This window comes from Tachypleus tridentatus, chromosome 4 (assembly GCF_004210375.1).
Source record: "Tachypleus tridentatus isolate NWPU-2018 chromosome 4, ASM421037v1, whole genome shotgun sequence".
Taxonomy (NCBI): domain Eukaryota; kingdom Metazoa; phylum Arthropoda; class Merostomata; order Xiphosura; family Limulidae; genus Tachypleus; species Tachypleus tridentatus.
The window spans coordinates 47,406,529-47,415,675 of record NC_134828.1 but is presented as its reverse complement, the minus strand read 5'-3'; the positions used below and the strand labels follow the sequence as shown (position 1 = coordinate 47,415,675).

The following is a 9,147-nucleotide window of genomic DNA, read 5'->3' as shown; positions in this document are numbered from 1 at the left end:
TTAACATGAGCTAAAACATCACATTCCTTGGCATCACTTTTCACACAAACTAACATGGAAAAAACATGTTAAAAACATACACTCATCAATTAGAAAACGCATTTCACACTTAATGACTCTAACCAGCAAACACTGAAAATGCTCACCAAAAACCATTATCCAAAATATACAAGGCTTACATCCGTCCACTAATAGAGTATGGATGTCAAGCCACATATAATATGTCAAATAACACACTCCAGAAAATCCAAGCTCAACAAAACAAAATACTGTACTAAGATCTGCATTCAGTCTACCATCATACACTCCAGTAAATTATATACATCAAATCAGCAACTTACCAACACTAATATGTTGTAATAGAAATAATAGAGACTAATAGAAATAGCACACAAATACTATTTAAAAGCAGAACACAGAAACAAACAAATTCTATAAATTAACTAGTGCACCAACCAAATTTATTTCACCATGCAACATATTTCGGGAGTCACAAACAACACAACGAAGTCCTTAAAGGGCAAAACTCACGAAAACATTATGTATTTTCTTTTTTCAGGTCTCGGGCACAGGATAGGTAAAACTTTCAGCGCCTGTCCTGTGAAAGTGGGTTTTTTTTGGGGGCACTCCCGTTTCCCCCCACAGCAAAAACTCAGGCATTGGATCTTCAGATCCCAGCCTAGGCAACTTTATTGCCATGCCCTGAATTGGGTCGTTTATGTTCAAATTTACTATGACATCTAACTTTCGGGACGTGATCTGGCTGTTTTCTCCGGTGCTACCTTTGTCTCGTTCATGAATAATATTAATTATGACCAACTTCACTCTTTCACCCAAAATAGAGTTAAAACAAACCCAGCTAAATTCAATAAACTTCCACGAAAAAGGATGAAGAGGAAGCACAATTCTTCTGATTTCTCTCTCTCTAAACTAAACCCCCATCACGTTAATGTGAGTTTGAGAAGAACTCTTTTTTTCAAATGTGGAGAAAGCAAAACACACGGTAGCGTGGCCGAGCGATCTAAGGCGCTGGTTTTAGGCACCAGTCCGAAAGGGCGTGGGTTCGAATCCCACCGCTGCCATTCTTTCTTTATGGAAGAAATATTTTGGAAAGCGCCGGTTCTCGTCATCGAGTGCAGACGTGTTTTTCTATTTCCTGATTGCCTTAGTGTAACTTTAACAGCTAAGCATAGTGAGCGTGTAGTTTTTTTTTTTTGCTAGATTTTGTATTTTTTCAAGTTGTTTGACGATGTCTTCATCAACCAAGCAGGTCATGGAAGTAATGCGTCGTACTGTTTTTGTGGAAACGACAACTTCAAGCCATGGGGACGTTATCCATTCTGTTATTTCTACGTTTGGTGCTGCTTCGGTCACTGCTGTTGTTCCTCCCCGGGTGGTTATGAGGTAACTTTTGTTCTTCCCGCCGATGTGGACCTGACTATAGATGCTGGTCTAGTTGTCAATGGTGTACTTTGTTCGACTAATGGTGTCACTAAACGCACTATTACTGTGTTATACTCAATAAACTTAAAGATTTTGATTGTGAGGTGAAAAGCCCCATTGTGTGGAAGAGGGACCAGGGCATATATTTAGGTATACGCCATGTTCGTGTGTCTTTTAGTGAGAAGTGTATCTCTTTGCCGTACGTTGTGAAAGTTTTTGATCCTTTGGGCAAGGCGGTAATGTTAAAGGTGAAGCATGATCGCCAGTCAAAAGTGTGCAATTTATGTTTTGGGGCGGATCAAATGTGTAGAAAAATAAATACAAGGTAGTGTGGCCGAGCGGTCTAAGGCGCTGGTTTAAGGCACTAGTCAGAAAGGGCATGGGTTCGAATCTCACCGCTGCAATTCTTTCTTTATTATGCCACATATCAGATGAACAAGAAATGTGGGTAAAATATTTCGAAGGAGAATCTTTTTGGTGGGACAAGGAGAACAAGGCAAAAGCGTTTGTTACCAATTTAACATGAAAAAACTGCCACATGTTTTATAATTTAGGTGAATCTCAGATAAACGCAGAATTTGCGACGCATAGAATTCACAACAAGACTGTGTGCCAACACAGTTTCAGAAAATATTCGTTATTTACAACACCATACGTTTTGTTCGATTATTATTAATTAACGTGTGATTATTTATACACTGAGTATTGAGAAATGATGTTTCATTGAAAATGGAAAAACGCTAAATGAGAAGCCGCTAGCACCGTCGCAGTATTTAAAGATATGGAGAATTCCGGGAATTTCGTAATGTTAAGCAATATTGCACAAGAAAGTCCGTTCCGTTTCAACAAACTGACGTTACACTTAACGGTTCCAAATGAATGTTTAATTTTTCAGGTTTATTCAAGTACAAGTTTAGTTTCGACAGCATCGTCTTTCAGTAATAATGTCCGTAGTCCTTTTCAGTAGACCAGTTATATTATTCAGGTCATGCGGGCTTCGTTAGGGTAAAGGCTAAAATTAAATTATCATCTGTGAGTGTTTTATACTAATAACTGTTGATTTCTTTGTTTTAATAAAGGCAGTAGGTCAGATGACGCTTGTTGAACTTACTTTCTCAAATTAGCATTTCTAAAGTAGGAACGCCTAAAATTCGGTGTCATGATATAAAATAACCCCTACTCGTATGTTACATTGGAAAAAAAAGAATTGAATCTCTCAAGAAAGAGATCATAAAAAGTTTTATGGCATTTTCTACTTTACTTTAAAATCTTTTATCATAGGAAAATAGACTTTTTTTTGACGATATGCAGGTTCAACTTGCGGTCTGAACAATCAGAGAAATAGGAAAAACTTAAATTTTCTTCTAAAATTGAACCTCGCCATTAATAATTTCAAGAAATAGGAGCGTTTAATTTTATATAAGGCCAGATGTGACGTATGTTAAATAAACAAACATTTCTATTCAATCCTTACACAAAAAACATAAATATTCCTGTTAGTATTTAGTTTGTGAAGTATAAAATGCGGTTAACTCCATTGATCTTGAAACTATATCACAATGAATCAGCAAAAAAACAATTTGTGAAATTAGCGTGAGCATAACTCAGTTTATTAAGAAATGGGTTACGATAGCAAATTTGCTATCACGTAAAACGGTGTATCGTTAAAAATTTAAATATGCTGAACAAACATTGTAATTCGCGATATGCGACAGTTGATCTCGAGCGCTATGGAAGTCTCTAACTAATTTATGACAAGTTACGCCTTAGACATTGTTGTTTTAGATACATATTATCAGAGGATTTCTCGTTAAAAAGTTTCTGGAACTACGAATTGAAATATGAGATAAACAAATTACCGACTTTCCTGGGAAACCAAATCACGTGCTTACACTCTCTATAATATTCATCTGAAATACAAACAGAAGTTGGGGTGCAAATCTGCAGTATATGCATCATTTGCATTTGATAAAAATGTTTAATTGCAATCATGGAACTGAAGTAATATAGTAGATTTTCAAATATATGAAAAAATTTTCAAATTAATTCCAGACCCAAATAAGCATTTATCATCCTCAACTTCCTTCGAGACACTTGAAGTCTTTCACTGCACGTATTGACTGCATTCATAAATTTCTTTTGTCAAGATGAAGTGTTAACGTATTGTTTCTGTTTTCTTTAGAATAATATTTAAAAGTTTTATATCTCCCGCTGAAATGCAAATGAAGACGTGTTCTCATTATTTTGCTTTCGGATAACTAGCACGATAAAATCTAAAGATGTATTTCTGTCTACCGTCAATAAAAAAAAAGAAAACCTTATCGACTCTTATACCGATGTAAGTAGATTAAATGTTATTGTAAATATTCTTCCCCGTGCCAATCTTTAGTTGAGATTGTCCAGAAATTTTTTAGAGTAAGTATAAGAGCTAGGTTTTCCTGCAGTAATTCTGCTAAACACTGAATAATGTTTCTAGTACCTTCCCAAATCACTGATCTTTACACTTTCATTTAGAATATGGGCATAGAAAATGAAATTGTGGTGTACAGAATGTGGCTGTAACTGCCTTCTCGTGATTCTTCAATACATGGAATACATTTTTTGAAGCTAGGTTTCGTGAAAGTTGGATTCTAGGGATAGATTTAAAAGATTGCTTAACAATTTGTTCCAACAAAGATGTAGGGTCAGCATATTGTCTGATGTGGCTTTGCTATAAGAAAATCGAACATATTTACTGTCAGCACCACTGTTGTGATGAATTGATATTTTTTTCATATCGCAATCTTCAAGATATGACAGTGTTTTGTGTAAAGAAGGATGACGAGTAAAATACGGATTGAAAGATTTTGTTGTGGGAGACAACCTAAATGAATGTGTAGGATAGCCGAACACGGTCACAGAGTGGTATGAAAAGCTGTGATCGTGTCAGCAGCGTTGCGACGGAAAGGATAGGAACCACAATCATAAAGAAATGATGCGAGACATCAGTGTCAATAAGTTAAAAAAGGATTAATCCCTTTCAATACGTGTTTCTAATTTAACACCTAAAAGCAGTGGTTTCTTTTATACTTTATTACAAGTGTGTATCTTAACAGAATACAGTATGTTGAATGTGGAAATTAAGTGAATATTGAGATATATACATATGAAAAGGTTTTCAACTTGTTAAAGAACTCATTTTTCAAATGTGTAGAAAAATATATAAAAGGTAGTGTGGCCGAGCGGTCTAAGGCGCTGGTTTAAGGCACCAGTCCGAAAGGGCGTGGGTTCGAATCCCACCGCTGCCATTCTTTCTTTATTATGCCACATATCAGATGAACAAGAAATGTGGGTAAAATATTTTTAAGGAGAATCTTTTTGGTGGGACAAGGAGAACAAGGCAAAAGCGTTTGTTACCAATTTAACATGAAACAACTGCCACATGTTTTATAATTTAGGTGAATCTCAGATAAACGCAGAATTTGCGACGCATAGAATTCACAACAAGACTGTGTGCCAACACAGTTTCAGAAAATATTCGTTATTTACAACACCATACGTTTTGTTCGATTATTATTAATTAACGTGTGATTATTTATACACTGAGTATTGAGAAATGATGTTTCATTGAAAATGGAAAAACGCTAAATGAGAAGCCGCTAGCACCGTCGCAGTATTTAAAGATATGGAGAATTCCGGGAATTTCGTAATGTTAAGCCATATTGCACAAGAAAGTCCGTTCCGTTTCAACAAACTGACGTTACACTTAACGGTTCCAAATGAATGTTTAATTTTTCAGGTTTATTCAAGTACAAGTTTAGTTTCGACAGCATCGTCTTTCAGTAATAATGTCCGTAGTCCTTTTCAGTAGACCAGTTATATTATTCAGGTCATGCGGGCTTCGTTAGGGTAAAGGCTAAAATTAAATTATCATCTGTGAGTGTTTTATACTAATAACTGTTGATTTCTTTGTTTTAATAAAGGCAGTAGGTCAGATGACGCTTGTTGAACTTACTTTCTCAAATTAGCATTTCTAAAGTAGGAACGCCTAAAATCGGTGTCATGATATAAAATAACCCCAACTCGTATGTTACATTGGAAAAATGGAATTGAATCTCTCAAGAAAGAGATCATAAAAGTTTTATGGCATTTTCTACTTTACTTTAAAATCTTTTATCATAGGAAAATAGATTTTTTTTGACCATATGCAGGTTCAACTTGCGGTCTGAACAATCAGAGAAATAGGAAAAACTTAAATTTTCTTCTAAAATTGAACCTCGCCATCAATAATTTCAAGAAATAGGAGCGTTTATTTTATATAATGCCAGATGTGACGTATGTTAAATAAACAAACATTTCTATTCAATCCTTACACAAACAACATAAATATTCCTGTTAGTATTTAGTTTGTGAAGTATAAAATGCGGTTAACTCCATTGATCTTGAAACTATATCACAATAATTCAGCAAAAAACAATTTGTGAAATTAGCGTGAGCATAACTCAGTTTATTAAGAAATGGGTTACGATAGCAAATTTGCTATCACGTAAAACGGTGTATCGTTAAAAATTTAAATATGCTGAACAAACATTGTAATTCGCGATATGCGACAGTTGATCTCGAGCGCTATGGAAGTCTCTAACTAATTTATGACAAGTTACGCCTTAGACATTGTTGTTTTAGATACATATTATCAGAGGATTTCTCGTTAAAAAGTTTCTGGAACTACGAATTGAAATATGAGATAAACAAATTACCGACTTTCCTGGGAAACCAAATCACGTGCTTACACTCTCTATAATATTCATCTGAAATACAAACAGAAGTTGGGGTGCAAATCTGCAGTATATGCATCATTTGCATTTGATAAAATGTTTAATTGCAATCATGGAACTGAAGTAATATAGTAGATTTTCAAATATATGAAAAAAATTTCAAATTAATTCCAGACCCAAATAAGCATTTATCATCCTCAACTTCCTTCGAGTCACTTGAAGTCTTTCACTGAACGTATTGACTGCATTCATAAATTTCTTTTGTCAAGATGAAGTGTTAACGTATTGTTTCTGTTTTCTTTAGAATAATATTTAAAAGTTTTATATCTCCCGCTGAAATGCAAATGAAGACGTGTTCTCATTATTTTGCTTTCGGATAACTAGCACGATAAAATCTAAAGATGTATTTCTGTCTACCGTCAATAAAAAAAAAGAAAACCTTATCGACTCTTATACTGATGTAAGTAGATTAAATGTTATTGTAAATATTCTTCCCCGTGCCAATCTTTAGTTGAGATTCTCCAGAAAATTTTTTAGAGTAAGTATAAGAGCGAGGTTTTCCTGCAGTAATTCTGCTAAACACTGAATAATGTTTCTAGTACCTTCCCAAATCACTGATCTTTACACTTTCATTTAGAATATGGGCATAGAAAATGAAATTGTGGTGTACAGAATGTGGCTGTAACTGCCTTCTCGTGATTCTTCAATACATGGAATACATTTTTTGAAGCTAGGTTTCGTGAAAGTTGGATTCTAGGGATAGATTTAAAAGATTGCTTAACAATTTGTTCCAACAAAGACGTACGGTCAGCATATAGACTGATGTGGCTTTCCTATAAGAAAATCACACATATATACTGTCAGCACCACTGTTGTGATGAATTGATATTTTTTTTCATATCGCAATCTCCAAGATATGACAGTGTTTTGTGTAAAGAAGGATGACGAGTAAAATACGGATTGAAAGATTTTGTTGTGGGAGACAACCTAAATGAATGTGTAGGATAGCCGAACACGGTCACAGAGTGGTATGAAAAGCTGTGATCGTGTCAGCAGCGTTGCGACGGAAAGGATATGAACCACAATCATAAAGAAATGATGCGAGACATCAGTGTCAATAAGATAAAAAAGGATTAATCCCTTTCAATACGTGTTTCTAATTTAACACCTAAAAGCAGTGGTTTCTTTTATACTTTATTACAAGTGTGTTTCTTAACAGAATACAGTATGTTGAATGTGGAAATTAAGTGAATATCGAGATATAAACATATGAAAAGGTTTTCAACTTGTAAAAAAGCTCTTTTTTCAAATGTGTAGAAAAATATATACAAGGTAGTGTGGCCGAGCGGTCTAAGGCGCTGGTTTAAGGCACCAGTCCGAAAGGGCGTGGGTTCGAATCCCACCGCTGCCATTCTTTCTTTATTATGCCACATATCAGATGAACAAGAAATGTGGGTAAAATATTTCGAAGGAGAATCTTTTTGGTGGGACAAGGAGAACAAGGCAAAAGCGTTTGTTACCAATTTAACATGAAACAACTGCCACATGTTTTATAATTTAGGTGAATCTCAGATAAACGCAGAATTTGCGACGCATAGAATTCACAACAAGACTGTGTGCCAACACAGTTTCAGAAAATATTCGTTATTTACAACACCATACGTTTTGTTCGATTATTATTAATTAACGTGTGATTATTTATACACTGAGTATTGAGAAATGATGTTTCATTGAAAATGGAAAAACGCTAAATGAGAAGCCGCTAGCACCGTCGCAGTATTTAAAGATATGGAGAATTCCGGGAATTTCGTAATGTTAAGCAATATTGCACAAGAAAGTCCGTTCCGTTTCAACAAACTGACGTTACACTTAACGGTTCCAAATGAATGTTTAATTTTTCAGGTTTATTCAAGTACAAGTTTAGTTTCGACAGCATCGTCTTTCAGTAATAATGTCCGTAGTCCTTTTCAGTAGACCAGTTATATTATTCAGGTCATGCGGGCTTCGTTAGGGTAAAGGCTAAAATTAAATTATCATCTGTGAGTGTTTTATACTAATAACTGTTGATTTCTTTGTTTTAATAAAGGCAGTAGGTCAGATGACGCTTGTTGAACTTACTTTCTCAAATTAGCATTTCTAAAGTAGGAACGCCTAAAAATCGGTGTCATGATATAAAATAACCCCAACTCGTATGTTACATTGGAAATAATGGAATTGAATCTCTCAAGAAAGAGATCATAAAAAGTTTTATGGCATTTTCAACTTTACTTTAAAATCTTTTTTCATAGGAAAATAGATTTTTCTTTGACGATTTGCAGGTTCAACTTGCTGTCTGTACAATCAGAGAAATAGGAAAAACTTAAATTTTCTTCTAAAATTGAACCTCGCCATTAATAATTTCAAGAAATAGGAGCGTTTATTTTATATAATGCCAGATGTTACGTGTGTTAACTAAACAAACATTTCTATTCACTCCTTACACAAACAACATAAATATTCCTGTTAGTATTTAGTTTGTGAAGTATAAAATGCGGTTAACTCCATTGATCTTGAAACTATATCACAATAATTCAGCAAAAAAACAATTTGTGAAATTAGCGTGAGCATAACTCAGTTTATTAAGAAATGGGTTACGATAGCAAATTTGCTATCACGTAAAACGGTGTATCGTTAAAAATTTAAATATGCTGAACAAACATCGTAATTCGCGATATGCGACAGTTGATCTCGAGCGCTATGGAAGTCTCTAACTAATTTATGACAAGTTACGCCTTAGACATTGTTGTTTTAGATACATATTATCAGAGGATTTCTCGTTAAAAAGTTTCTGGAACTACGAATTGAAATATGAGATAAACAAATTACCGACTTTCCTGGGAAACCAAATCACGTGCTTACACTCTCTATAATATTCATCTGAAATACAAACAGAAGTTGGGGTGCAAATCTG

The 9,147-nt window shown here is 34.6% G+C and overlaps 3 non-coding genes across 3 annotated transcripts; all 3 read left to right on the top strand.

Annotated features, from left to right (window-relative positions):
* Positions 1–1,002: 1,002 nt before the first annotated feature.
* Positions 1,003–1,082, top strand: TRNAL-UAG (transfer RNA leucine (anticodon UAG)). Its single transcript has one exon. It is a non-coding gene; the product is annotated as a tRNA-Leu (tRNA).
* A 3,568-nt stretch (positions 1,083–4,650) lies between these two features.
* On the top strand, positions 4,651–4,730 carry TRNAL-AAG (transfer RNA leucine (anticodon AAG)). The gene has a single exon. It is a non-coding gene; the product is annotated as a tRNA-Leu (tRNA).
* Positions 4,731–7,528: 2,798 nt separating this feature from the next.
* Positions 7,529–7,608, top strand: TRNAL-AAG (transfer RNA leucine (anticodon AAG)). Its single transcript has one exon. It is a non-coding gene; the product is annotated as a tRNA-Leu (tRNA).
* Positions 7,609–9,147: the final 1,539 nt, after the last annotated feature.